The sequence below is a fragment of the Psammomys obesus genome, unplaced genomic scaffold (assembly GCF_907164565.1).
Source record: "Psammomys obesus unplaced genomic scaffold, mPsaObe1.curated_primary_1811, whole genome shotgun sequence".
Lineage (NCBI taxonomy): Eukaryota > Metazoa > Chordata > Mammalia > Rodentia > Muridae > Psammomys > Psammomys obesus.
The window spans coordinates 46,983,798-46,995,990 of NW_026596051.1; the positions used below are offsets into that span (position 1 = coordinate 46,983,798).

Genomic DNA, 12,193 nt, shown 5'->3' on the forward strand with positions numbered 1-12,193 from the left:
AAAAAAAAAAAAAAAAAAAAAAAAAAAAAAAAAAAAAAAAAAAAAAACAAAAAAAAAAAAAAAAAAAAAAAAAAAAAAAAAAAAAAAAAAAAAAAAAAGCAAATGCAAGCAAGCAGTGTAGAGATAGCTGGGGGATTAGAGCATTAAATGCTCTTCCAGAGTACCTGGGTTCAGCTCCCAGAAACCACACAGCAACTCATAACCCTCTGTAACTCAAATCCCAGGGGATCCAATACCTCCTTGGGCACCCAGGAATGCATGAGATGTGCAGACATACATATGGGCAAAATACCCATACACATTAAATAAAATTTATTTTTTAAAAAGCAAATGCAGCATGATACCATATTTCTATAAAACAATGGCAAAAGCATCCGGAAGGATAATAAACTAACCATTCTGGCGAGTTGAGTGGCACAATTATTATTATTTTCTCTTCATGTACTTTAATCAATATTCCCTCCAATCATCACAAACATTTCGCACAAGCGAAAAATATTTTTAGGATAGTATAAAGGTTTTGTTTTTGTTTTTTTAAGCTGCTAAGGAGGAAGTGCAAAAAGAAAATTCCCCTTTGTATATATCAGCAGGATTCCAAGTATGCTAGAAGGAAAAAAGCCATGACCTACAAAGGAAGAAAAGATTTGACAACAGGTCCGTTAGTGCCTAAGGGCACATCCTTCAAAGAAAGGGGTCTAAGTCCTAAGAATTCTTCCCAGATTTGAGGAAAGTAATCAACCTATTTTTGTTGTTTTTTCCTGCTGTTTACCACAGAAACACTTCAATGAAGTATCCTGGAGAGGGGAAGCTGTCCCTTTTTAAAACCATGTCGGAACACCCAGGTTTGGTTTTCTGGTCTGTCACGGAGGGCGAAAGGTGGGCGGATACACTAAAGGAATCTGCGCGAGCAGTGAGTCACCTGCAAGGCAGCTGTTCCCCCAACCTCCACATCAGACACAGGGCGACAAGAAAGCCTCCCAAGCGTCTCCAGAATAGAACACTTGGGAAACTGCAGGCTTTTCCAAATTTCTGGTACGAATAGCTGCCAGCAGTTTCTGAAAATACAGCACAAAAATCGAGAGGGTCTCTTCTACCAATGCAGGTATAAATGCTTCCCGAAGCTTATTCGGCGCTCCAGATGCAAACCCAAGGCATTCCACGATTAAGGCCACATCCTAAAATATCGTGGTTTTCCCAACTGGGGCAACTAAAAGCATCCTGCCGCCTCTCAGAGCCAGTAAATATCATCTTGGCTAAAATCCTAACGTTTAAACAAACCACTTCGGAAAACTTCGGCTTCAAGCAGCGACACGGATCTCAAATCCTTGCCAGGCTATCGCCCTGCATTCCTTCCAATAACGGCGCTGCTACCTGCTGTCAACCCCGGCCCCACAAACTGAACCAACAGAAAAGGGGAAATCCTTTAAATCCGCAACACAAAGGAGGCTAAAAAGGAGCTCTGGCTTTCAGGATGGCAGCTATCACACATCACAACAAAGGGCCGAGTCCGGGTGACTTCATCGAACCCACCAGGCAAACGTCACCGCCCGGCTTTCGGGGTTATTGTCCCCAGTCCCCTGCACGCCCGCGCTGCCTATGTGGCCCGAAAAGTGAAAGCACCCCGATCTGCGGGTGCCCGTCCAGCCCAGATGCAGGCTGCCCGGCCGGCGGCCGCGGGCTCCCCGGGTGCAAGCGCCAGGCAGAGCCGCCCGCTCTGCCGCAGCGGTCCCCGGGAGCGCGCGGGCACACAAGCGGCGACCCGAAGAGGGTCGCCGAGGAGGGCGGTGGGCCAGTTGGGGGTTACACTCACCCGCCCAAACAAGCGGCGGGTGGGGAGGGTGGCAGCCGGGAGCGTTCCGGACGCCGCTGTCGCTGCTGCTGGCCGCCGGCCTCCTCCCCTCTGTTTGGATTCGATAGACCACGTCACTCTTTGCCACGAGACCCGGATCTGCCGGCTTCCGAGGGCGGCGCAACAGATTGCAGCGCCCCGAGCCTCCCGCGACCGTACCTCGTGAGCATGCGCGTGTCGCGCTGGCCACCTGCGTCGGAGGGAGGCGGCTCCCGCAGCTTCTGCGCTGACGTGCGTGGGCGCGCCGGGCGCAGAGGAGGCAGTTCCGGCGTGGAGGGGTGGGGCTGCTCCACTGTGAAGGAGGGGCGCCCGGGCTGTTGAATTGTCCCACGTAGTCTCCGCGTTGGCTTCCGTGGTCAGTATCGTCTGACGCACATACCCGTTTGCTGAAGGAATGGCTTCTGGCCTCCGCAGCGTTTAGTCACACCTAGGTGGAGGTGCGCGCAGACTAATGTCTGCTGAGACCCTGTCCACCTGCAGAGGTGCTGGTAGTTGACCGTAAGGTTCCAGTGAAAATCGGAACTCGAAGATTACGGGAGCGTATCAACTGTGGTGGTTTGAGTGCTCTTGATGATGTTCCAGTTTTGGACCGGAAAGCAGACCTAAATTAAGTAAAATTTTAACGCTAAAAGATGCATTTTAAAAGCCGGTGTAATGGCTCTAAAGCACAGGGAGACAGGGAGGCTAGTCTACAGAGTCCCAGGATAGCCAGAGTTACAAAGAGAAATTCTGGCTGGGAAGGGCGGGTATGTGAAATTGAGGCCAGCCAGTGCCACGTAGAATATGTCGTAATTTTTTAAAAAGTGAGGGGAGCCTAGCCATGGGTTTGGCCTCCTGGTGAAGGAGGGACGGTAGCCAAAGGAGGGTAGCAGCGCTACATTCTTGGGCTAGGGAGGCTAAGAAGCAGTATTTCAACAATCCAAACACAACTTCATACCTATGTAAGAAAGGTGAGGGAACATCAGCAAATAGAAGTATGGAGCCTGATGAGCAAGAAGAGCATCACTGGAAGCAGGTGTGGAAACCCTAATTCTTCCGATGTATCCATGACTTCAAGAAACTCTGTGATAATTAAGTAAAAGAAAAAAAAATCTGAGAATCTGAAGTCTGGACAGAAAATATTAAACAGAAAACATCCACATGGAATTTCATCTTCTTCTCTAATATTTTAACAGTCTAACAACAAGGAAAACAAAATCCTTTAAAGTAGTGCTGTGCAAGTCTGTGCACACACAATCAACAAGGACCTACATATATGATTTTCATTCATTCATGTGTGTGTGTATATATATATATATATATTACATAAGTATTAATATAATTATTGTTTTATTTGTTTTATTTTTTGAGACAGGATTTCTCTTGTAGCCCTGGCTGTCCTACAACTCCATCTGTAGACCAGGCTGGCCTCAAACTCACAGAGATCCACATGCCTCTGCTTTCCAAGTGCTGGGATTGAAGGTGTGGGCCATCACTGCTGGGCATTTAATTATATACATATAAAGTTTTAGAATTCGCCTTATGAGGGCTGGTAAGATGGCACAGCAATGCTGCAGAGGCGTGAGGATCTGTATTCAAATCCTCAGACTCCATGTAAAAAGCCACGCACACTCAATTGTGAGAAATGTTTTTCTTTCTCTCTAAGACAGCTAGCCCACAAAGGGTTAATATCCCATAAATCTCCCCCAAATTTAGTCTCCCTGACCTTGTAAAACTTTTATGCAAATCTTTTTAAAAATTATATCTAATGTATATGTATGTGTGCTTGAGTGTCTATATGTACACCATGCAAGGGGCCCAGAAAGGCCAGAAGAGCAGTAAAGGTACTAGATTCCCTGGGACTGAGCTGCTGCATGGGTGCCAGCGGCCAAACCTGCATGCTCTGCAACAGGGTTAAGTCTCCTTAACTGCTGAGTCATCTCTACAACCCATTATGCTAATCTTTTTATCTTCTCCAAATACTAAACTTTTTTTTTTTTTTAATACCAAACACCACCTCTACACACACACCCCACACATGGAGTAAGGACCTTTGATGTTTCTAAATTCCAATTTCAAATGGTGGAAAAATAAGTCAGTTTGGATTAGTCTGCTCCTGGTTCAGTTGGAAGTTGGAGGATGACAGGCAACATGTTAGCAAACTCTTGAAAGAAGCACCAACATGCTCATTTTAAAAACTGGGAGCAGCTGTGCGTAGTGGCTCACCCCTTTAATCACAGCACTCCAGAGGCAGAGGCAAGTGGATCTCTGTGAGTTGAAGTCAAGCCTAGTCTACATAGTTTAAGGTCAGCCAGGGCTACCTGGAAAGAACCTGTCTCTAAAATCAGTTATGTTAACTCAGGTATGCTGGCACACACTGCATTCCCAGCACTGGGAAGACAAACACATGAGGATTAGAAATGCAAGGTTATCCTCAGCTATGTAGTGAGTGTGAAGACAGTCTGGGCTATCTGAGAACCTAGCCTTTAAAAAAAATCAATTACACTGAGGGCCTTCTATGAGTGCTATCTGGACATACCAAGTCTTAAGTGTACACTTTGATTTTACACCCCAAATAGTTTCTCCTCCTCTCCTTCAAGAAACTCCCAAACCTCCTACCCCCTTAGATCCACTTTTCCTAAGTTTCCTTTCAGAAAAGAGCAGGGATAGCAACTGAACACGCATAACAGGTTACAATAAGACTGGGCACAATCCCTCATATCAAGGCTGGGCAAGGTGACTCAGCAGTTGGAAAAGGGTCTCAAGAACAGCAAGAGTCAGAGAGTCCATGCTCCCACTGTTAGGAGTCCCATAAAAACATCAAGCTATACAACCACAACATATGCATAGGACCTAGGTCAGACCCATAGGTCAGGCCTGTGGTTATCACTTCAGAGAACACATCCTGCTTCCTTGATTCTGTGGTCCCTGTTCTCATGGTGTCCTTGATTCCTGCATACAGCCATGTGATCCTATAAACAAGATACAGAACATCTCTCAATGATTTGCCTCTCTTCTTCTTCTGGAGGAATGCTTTGGCAGTTATTTTGGCTTTTATTCTTTGGTGCTAAGGATAAAAATCCAGCCTCCTACTGGGTCTGGAGGGATGCCTTTACAGAAAAAAAAAACAAAAAACCAACAAACTATGAGGCTATGGATATATAGCTCACTGATGGAGTAATTGATTGCCTAGCATACATGAGGCTTGGGTTTCCTATCACCACGAAAGAAAAAAAAGAGAGAGAAAATGAAATTGTAGAAAATTTATTAAGAAGAAAAATAGACCTTTTGCTAGCACCAAGTGTCTAGGAATCAGACAAACTCCCTGATAGGCAGACAAATAGGGAGAAGGACCATGGCTAGGTAATAAAGGGGATAAACTTCCAAGATGGCTGCTTCTTTACCTGATCTGAGACAAAAGCCTAACAGCTTCAAGGTCTTGTGGGCTTTTTTTTCCTGACAGTAAGGTGCCTGCGGATGGAGTGGTTCAGCAAGGTCAAGGCCAGATCAGGACATGTTTGCAAAACGATTGTGGACCAGTCAGCCATCATGTTTCTCTTCAAACTGACCAACCCCTAAAGTAGAGGAGGAAGACCCTTCAGAAACTTTAAAAGTCCCAGCCCTCAAGGACAACCTAAGCTTTGGCTTTCCCAAGTCTCCAGCTTAGCTTTGCAGAGTGTCTTTTTTCCGTGTGCCCAAATTGTGTGTTGTGGTGCTATGTTTCCTCACTCTCTTAATGGAAACCTTTCTTTTCTTTTCTTTTTTTTTCTTTCTTTTTTTCTTTTTTTTTTTTTTTTGAGACAGGGTTTCTCTGTGCTGGCTTTGAACTCACAAATATCCACCTACCTCTGCCTCCCTGAGTACTGGGATCACAGGCTTGCACTACTGTGCCAGGCTCATAAAAACCTTTTTTTTTTTTTTTATGTTGTATCTCTTTTAAAATTTTTTTTTATTTATTACAATTTATTCATTTTGTATTTTCGTCCCCTCCCAATCCTGCTCTCTCTCCCTCTTCTCCTCCCATGTGCCTCCCCAAGTTCACTGATAGGGGAAGTCCTCCTCCCCTTCCATCTGACCCTAGCCTATCAGGTATCATCAGGACTGGCTGCATTGTCTTCCTCTGTGGCCTGGTAAGACTGTTCCCCCCTCAGGGGGAGGTAATCAAAGAGCCAGCCACTGAGTTCATGTCAGAGATAGCCCCTGTTCCCGTTATTAGGGAACTCACTTGGAGACTGACTAAAAACCGTTCTTTACAGTTAGTTCCTGTGTGCTGTGTTTAAGAACTTCCAGGTTATTGGGGCTTGGTCTCACACACCTTTAATCCTAACACTCTGGGAGGCAAATGCAGGTGTGTTGCTGTGAGTTTGAGGCCAGCATAATGTACAAAGTGAGTCCAAGACAGCCAAGGGTACACAGAGAAACCCTGTCCCTGTTATGCCCAGATCTTAAGGTCCCCAAGACCAACAGAAGCTGGACAATGTGTGCGAGAGCAAAGGGATTTATTCAGGCTTAAGTTTGGTCTCTCCGTCATCACCACTGCAGTGGATCAGAGAGGAGAGCCCCGAGCAGCTGCACTGCAGGGTTTTTATTGGGGTAGGAATTCCCAATTTAGCAGTTACAGGATTGGATGACATTCAGCAAAGGCAAGCTTGTTACAAAGTGATTGGCTAACTAACATAACTAACACTGAGCAAGCTATCTATAGACCTCAGGAATGTTAGGTTGGTGGGCTGCCCAGCACAGATGCCCATCCTGAGATAAGATATCTTCCCATTCTTGTGGTTTCCTCCAGGATATTCCTTGGGTCGGGAATTTTATGGTTTTCTTATTCCTGGATGACCTATGGCCTAGTCCTGGGACTGATGACTTTTTTTGGCGGTGGGGGGGGGAAGCAGGCCTGGTCCTCTCATCTCGAAACCCCCCTCAAAAAATATATATAGTTGTATTTAAAGAGGGAAAAAAAGCTCAGATTTGCTTCTAAGTATTATAGCTGAAGGGGAACTGGGTTTACAGGTAGTGGTGAATCACCTTGTGGGTGCTGGGAATTGAACCCTGGTCCTCTGCAAGAGCAGTAAGCTCTCTTAACACTGTGCTGTTCACCAGTCTCTAAAAAAAACAAACAGACAAACAAACAAACAAAAAAAACTAAAATGCCTTGATTCAGCCATGATAGTGAGTTATACTGTGACGCTTGTTTTCACCAGGCCAAGAATAAACACTGAAGGCATTCCTGAAGTTCCTGCACCAAGCTGTGGTCAAGGCAGGAAACATTTGATTAATAGTGTTGGGCTACAACCTCGGGCCTAAGCAGTGTTGCTGTGACTGTAGCTTATACCACTTTTTCAACATTGATCATCAATATCCATTACACTACTGTTTCACACCCAGTTTCAGTTACGGTGTTGAAATGATGTTTTGCAGGAATATACCTACATAGGTAGAAAATTACAAAACTCTTTGGCCAAGACTCCAAGCAGACTTGGACTTCCGAAGCATTCTGGGAGATACAGTGATTTCTGATCTGAAAGAGAAACTGCATCTGGCCCCATGCTTTACTCAGAATAGTCAAGGGCCTAGCCTGGTCACTCTGGAGTCCTTACTGAGAAGTGACTTTGTACTGATGATGTCCTTACTTCATCAGCGATAGTTGTGGAAAGGAGAGTCATTTGATCAAATCCAGCCCTCTTTAGCTGCAGGTATAGTTTGATTCTGGGCTGTTCCCTGAAGGCCTCCATGCATTAAGCTTGGTCCCCCCATAAGAAGGTGACAGAACCTTTAAGAAGTTGAGCTTAATGGGGGGGGGGTCTTAGACCACTGTGGGTATCCTCAGTAGGAACTAGTTGGGATTTCATCTGAGCTTGAAGGAGCTTTCTCTATGTGTTCCTGTAATATGTTTTGTCTCCATACTGGCACAAAAGCAATGTGAGCAAACTAACTACAGAGTGTAGTTTCCAAATCTACAAATCAAAATAAAACCATTCCTTTTTTTAAGTTGATTATCTGAGGTATTTTGTTATAGTATATTGGAAAGCTGAGGAAATAGCAATAGAAGAAGTCCACTTAACTATGACTGTTTGTATGGAGTTTAACCTCAACTGAAAATACTATCAGAGAGGGGCTGAAAGATAACTCCCAGTTAAGATCCTTGGTTGTCACTTTGGAAATCAATCTGGTGCTTTTTCAGACAATCAGGAATAGTGCTACCACAAGATCCAGCTATACCACTTCTAGGCAAATATCCAAAATATGCTCAAGTATACAACAAGGACATTTGCTCAGCCATGTTCATGTCATGTTTATTTGTAATAGCCAGGATCTGGAAATAACCCAGTTGTCTTTCAACAGAGGAATGGATACAGAAATTGTGGTACATTTATACATCATAATACTACTCAGCAATTAAAAACAAGGAAATCATGAAATTTGCAGGCAAATGGTGGAAACTAGACAAGATCATTCTAAGTGAGGTATCCCAGAAGCAGAAACACATGCATGGTATATATTCACTTCTAAGTGGATAATAGACATATAATATAGGAAAAACATACTAAAATCTGTACACTTAAAGAAGCTAAACAAGAAAAAAAAATAAAAATAAATAAAAAAAAGAAGCTAAACAAGAAGGAGAGCCCTGGGTAAGATGATCAATCCTCACTCAGAAAGGCAAATGGATGAACATTGAAAGAGGGAGAAAACAGGGAACAGGACAGGAACTTACCACAGATGGCCTCTGAAAGACTCTACCCAGTACACTATCAAAGCAGATGCTGAGACTCATAGCCAAACTTTGTGTAGAGTGCATGGAATCTTATGAAAGAAGGGGGAGATAGAAAGACCTGGAAGGAACAGGAGTGCCACAAAGAGAGCAACAGAATAAAAAAAATCTGGGCATAGGGGTCTTTTCTGAGACTGAAACTCCAACCAAGGACCATGCATGGAGGTAACCTAGAACCCATACACATGGCAGCTCAGTCTCCAAATGCGTTTCCTAGTAAGGGGAGCAGGGACTGTCTCTGACATAAACTCAGTGACATGAACTCTTTGATCACCTCTGTCTGAGGGGGGAGCAGCCTTACCAGGCCACAGAAGACAATGCAGCCAGTCCTGGTGAGACTTGATAAGCTAAGACCAGAGGGGAGAGGAGGAGGACCTCCCTATCAGTGGACTTGGGGAAGGGCATATGGGGGGAGAAGAGGGAGGAATGGTGGGATTGGGAGGGGATGAGGGAGGGGGCTACAGCTGGGATACAGAGTGAATAAACTGTAATTAATAAAAAATAAATATAATTTTAAATAAAGAAAAAGAAAAAAAAAAAGATCCTTGGTTGTTCTTCCAGGGATTTCAGATTGATTTTCAGCACCCATGTGGTAATTGAAAACCATCTCTAATTCCATTTCCAGGGAATCTGATGCTCTCTACTGAATTCCTCAGTTACCAAGCACAGGCATATATGCAGACAAAACACTCATAATTAAAAAAAAGAAAAAGAAATGAAAAGGGAAATACAAATCTCCAGTGGAAGATTTCTCAGTATTTTATTATAAACTAGGTAGGAGGGCAAAAAGTTTGAGACAGTATAAAATCACCTGGACCCAGCAGAAAAGAATGAAAAAAGGGCCAGGAGTGGGGGCTCACACCTTAAATTCCAGCACCCTAGAGCCAGGGGCAGGCAGATAGATCTCTGCGAGTTCAAGGTGCCAGCCAGGACAGTCAAGGCTATACAGAGAAACTTTGTCTAAAAAAAAAAATGACATTTAATCATATTTTAAAAGTACAGACCAAAAGCAAAGAAAACTTACCTATAAAATATAGAAAACACTGGTAATCTATAGCAGCGGTGGCCTGCTTTTCCCACCACAAGACAGACGCTACTAAGGAACACAGATAGGACCAGACAGTCATTTCCAGTGATTAAATCATAAAACTACTGAGAAATATAAGGCCAAAGACAGACTGTGGCTACAGCCTGAATAAGCATGACATAGAAACAGAACACTCAGTCTTTGGCTTTGCTAAGTAATTCTCCCAAATACCAGAAATCACATTGAGAAACAACCTTTTTAAATGATGAATGATTCTGTTGCCAATTACTTGCAAACAGAGTGAGGAGAGCATCAGTCTGAGATGGTGAAACTGAAGTTGTCAGCCACTGTCAGATGAGCACTTTTGCTGCCAGGCCTTGGCCTGTGCTAGGAAAAGTATCATGCTGGTGTAAAGTGCATACCAATAACCCCAGCTGTGGGAAGGCAGAGACAGACCAGTTGGTGCAGGTGTGGGGCTACCTGGGTCGACATAGTGAGTTCCAGGCTGGCTGCAAAAACAAAACAGACATTATCACATTTTACAGATGAAGAAAAGGAGGAAGATAAAGTTACCTCAGTTTTCTGACTTCAGAGTCAGAACGCGTGTGTGTGTGTGTGTATGTGTGTGTGTGTGTGTGTGTGTGTGTCTGAGTGCAGTGTATGAAAGTATAGACATGCCTTTTGTGAGAGTGTGGGTGGAGGCCAGAAGCTGATGTCAGGTGTCTTCCTGCTCTGCTCTCCACAGTGGTGTGGTGTAGGCAGGTCTCTTCCTGAACCTGTAGCTCACCACTTTGGCCAACACACAGCAGAGCCTCCTGTTTCCTCCTGTCTAATGCTAGGGTTACAGTCGTGTGCCACCACTGGTTTTTTTCATAAGTGCTGAGGACCTGAACTCAGGATTCCATGCTTGTACTTGAAGCGCTTTACTGATTGAGGCATCCCCTGGCCCCAGAGCCAGAGCTTTTCCACCATCCTCTAAAACTGATCAGTGTTAAAGAATAGCAAGGTGGTTAGTGGCAGCAGTGGGGAAAGAATTCCTGAAAATAGTAAAGCACTGAAAGTGATGGCTTTGAGGAATGGAGAGATGACTCAGAGGTTAAGAGCACTGGCTGCACTTCCTAAAGGTCCTGAGTTCAATTCCCAGAACCCACATGGTGGCTCACAACCATCTATAGTGAGATCTGGTGCCCTCTTCTGGTGTGCACATGCAAGCAGAACACTACACATAATTTTTAAAATCTTAAAAAAGAAAGAGATGACTCTGAGTCAGGACTGTTGTTTTAAATAAAGAAAATCTCAATCATTCAAGTTTACCACAGAAGACTCAGGAGGTGGATGCTGGGGTGAAAACCTACTAGCTCAGAGAGGCATAGAAAACACCCAGCTGACTTTCCTATTCAGCTCACATGCCAAGGAAAAAGCCAAAAGCCAAAAGGCCAAAGCCTTGCTAGGTCAGCTGACAGTCCAGGAGAAAAAGGCCTGCTAACTCACCAGACAGCCCAGGAGGAAAAAGCCAAAAGCAAAAAGTTCCTTCCTCTCCATGATATCTTAAATAGCCTTCTCTTAAAATCCCTCCTTTCTATTTAAGCCCTATCAGCTGGTTTCTTGCTCTGCTTCTTGACCTAGGATTAACTTTGTTAAATCCTGTGTACAGAAAGCTCTTGGGTTAAAGATGAGTCCTGGGGCTGAGCTACACCATAATCACCTGTTTACAATAAACAAAAAGTTCTTGGATTAAGGGTGTGTGTTGGGCCTGAACCACACCAAACAAGAAACAGATTTTTACAGTTCACCATCTTGGGGTTCACAATGAGATCAAATATTCTGCAACAGAGTATTTCAGAGTAAATTATCTTTTTTATGAATTGTACATAACTCAAGTGAATCACAGCACTAACTGAACTTCTACTTTCATAGAATATCTTCTCATCATCATGTACTGCTTTCTATTTAGTTTTGATTTTTAAAATGAATTCTCATGTATGTGGTGAAAGAAAGCTTTGAATTTTTTTTTTTTTTTTTTTTTTTGCTTATTGAGACAGGCTGACCTTGAACTTAAAAAAAATTGTTTTTAAAACCAGATGGTGGTGGCTCACATCTTTAGTCTCCTCTCTCAGGAAGCAGAGGAAGGCAGAGGAAGGACAGCTTGGTGGACAGAATGAGTTCCAGGCCAAGCAACACTACACAGAGAATCCCTGTTTAAGAAATAAACACATTTATATTTTATGCATATGACTGCTTTGTACTTTGTGCATGCTTTCATGGGCCAGAAGAAGGTGCTGATCCCCTAGAACTGGAATTCTAGAGTTATAAGTTGCCATGAGGGTGCTGGGAACTGAACCCAGGTCTTCTGCAAAATAAGCAAGTGCTCTTAAACTTTGAGCCACCTCTCGAGCACTGATGTTGAATTTCTGCTCCCTCCTGCCTCACCTTTCAAGCCCTGAGCTTGCAGGCATGGACCATCACACCTGATTTATGCTAGTGCTGGGGAATCCAACCAAAGCATGATGGTATAATCTCTACACTTGGGGGGTAGAGACAGGTAGATCAAAAGTTCAAGATC

General features: G+C 43.9%; 1 protein-coding gene across 1 annotated transcript in view; it reads right to left on the reverse strand.

Moving 5' to 3' along the window:
- Smim14 (small integral membrane protein 14) overlaps positions 1-1,995 on the reverse strand; it is a 45,608-nt gene extending 43,613 nt beyond the window's left edge. The window contains exon 1 of the mRNA XM_055623912.1: positions 1,811-1,995. The gene's annotated coding sequence lies outside the window, so the exon portion shown is untranslated. The remainder of the gene's footprint in view (positions 1-1,810) is intronic.
- Between the last annotated feature and the right edge of the window lie 10,198 nt (positions 1,996-12,193).